Genomic DNA, 2,922 nt, shown 5'->3' on the forward strand with positions numbered 1-2,922 from the left:
TATTATAATATAGATTGTAATAAAATATGATTTATCACTTAAATATTTATTTATGAAGTAAACAACGTGTAAATAAAATTTTGAATTAATATAAAATATGTATCAAAAGATATTTTTAGTAATATATAATAATTAAATAAAATAATGATCATAATTTGGTGTATTTTAAATTATTGTAATATAAAAATATAGTTTCTGATATTTATTATTTTGAAAAAAAAAAAAAAAAAGATTTTAAATATGAAATAAATTAATATCATCCTATATGTGAGTCTATATAAGTGTATATAATTGTAAAATCATAAATAATTATGTAGGTATGATATATTATTACATTTATTATGGAAGGATATTAAAAATTTCCATCACGTTCATAATATTATATTATATTTTATATATATATATATATATATATATATATATATATATATAGGAAATTCATAGAAAAAATATATTATTCTTTATTAAAAAAAAACATAATGTAATTTATAATGTGTAAATTACATATTATTAAGTAGGATTAAATAAGTTAAGAATTTTATATAGCTAATACTAAAATATTAATTGAAAATATTTTGCAATTCTTCTTTTTATTATATATATATATATATATATATATATATATATATATATATATATATATGATTAATTATTATATAAAAGCATATTTTGTGAATATTCTATTATTATATTTATTGTTTTAATTTTATTATGTTATAATAATAATTATATTTTTTAATATAACAACTTATTTTAATTTTAAAAATATTTATCATAAGTGTTTTCATTGAAAATTTTGCAACCAACTTTTTGTAATAAAATATTTATATTATTAAGCATTGGTTTATGGAATATATATTTAATTTGACGATTTATTTATTCTCCTTTATTATTATAAGCCTTTTTTTGTATTTCATAAAAAGTGTAAATATAAGAATGTTCTGTATAGAATTTAGGACGATGAATTTATTAAACCAGATGGAGGAATTATATAGTAAATTTTGATCTATAAAATGATGATCATAATATTTGGAAAAATAAATTGATAATTATATTTATATATCTATATTCACGTATTTATACATATATATATATATATATATATATATATATATTTTTGAAAATAAATAACTGAATTTTAACAATATTATATAATAAATATTTTTCATTTTTTGCATAACATTGTAATTATTAATATAACGCATTTTTAATTATTTTTATTTTTTTCTATATTATAAAAAATTTGGTATTGATTATATTAGATTAAACTTATATTAGATAATAGTATATTATTTATATATATTTTTCCAATTTAGATAATTTAAAAAGTTATATTTTTATTTTATTTTATTTTATTTTATTTTATTTTATTTTATTTTATTTTATTTTTTTTTGACATTTTTGTTAATATGTAGTGTGTTTGTTATATGTATATTTATTTATATATTATAATTATGTGTATTATATTACATAGTTCTTTTATCCTATATTTTATAATATGGTATATATATATATATATATATATATATATATTTTTAATAAATATTAATTAAATATAAATTCACTAAAACGAATGAATTATAATATATTTAGAGATTTTGGTTAAAATGAATATTATATATTTTTTTGTATAACTATTATATTTTTATATATTAATATTGTTTAAGAGTAATATATATTTTTTTATGGGTTTATATATTATAAAGTACATATGAATTTAATAATATATATCTGATGAAATGTTATGATTTTATAAATATATTATTACAATATATTTAAAGTTAAAAATATATTAATGGTACATACGTACACACACACACACACACATATATATATATGTATTAATAAATGATTTGCTAATTAGAAAAAAATATTGTCTTTTTATTTATATCGATTTGGTTGTGAACAAGTATTTTGAAAATAAATGATGATATATAACGTTTAAATTTTTAGTAGACTATATAATACTTATTAAAATTTATTTTTTTACATTAGGAAAATAAAATAATAAAAGATTTTATAGTTTCATATATAAGTGACATTTATTCATTTTTATTTGTGTTTTTTTTAATTCCATTATATTGAATTAACAAATTTAAGATAACAAATATTATGAATAAATAAAAATTAGGTATAGTATATTTTATTTTTAAAATTATATTCCTTTTTCTATGAAACATCACAAATATATATATATATATCATTTTTTCAATGTAATATATAAATATGTTGTATAATAATTAGCATACTACATTTTAAAAGTTATAGAAAATTTTATAAAGTTGTTATTCAAAATTTGTTTGACACAAAAAAAAAAAAAAAAAAAAATTCACGTATAATGTAAATTCGATATAATTATTTATAAATAATTCTTATAATGATATTCTTGTTATTTATCAACATAAATATTTACCTCTATAATTATTACCTATTTCTAATATATAAATTTTTCTATTTTATATAATATTTCTATAAATCACCCTTTCTATTTTTTCTTTACTTTATAAACTTGGGAATTTAATTTTAGTAAAAAAATATATATATATATATATATATATATCATTTAATAAGAAAGAAATTATATTACGATAATATATATATTAATATATATTTATATATTTTACCATATACTTTTTAATCTATTTATTCTTTCGGTTCTTTCTATATTTTTTTATTTATTTTATTCTTTTTATATTTTTTATTAATATTTGTTTTACAGAAAATATAAGAAAAATATATAAACATAAAAATTTAATATAAAATATTTAAAATTATATATTTTTTTGTTCTCTTATAATATTATTTAATTATTTTATTTAAAATATATTTTTTAGGTTATTTTAATGGACATGTTTTGTTCCTTTAATTTTTTTATAGGATTATTTCTTGAAGATTTTAATTTTTTAAAATATGCATTTGAAA

This window comes from Plasmodium reichenowi, chromosome 8, assembly GCF_001601855.1.
Source record: "Plasmodium reichenowi strain SY57 chromosome 8, whole genome shotgun sequence".
NCBI lineage: Eukaryota > Apicomplexa > Aconoidasida > Haemosporida > Plasmodiidae > Plasmodium > Plasmodium reichenowi.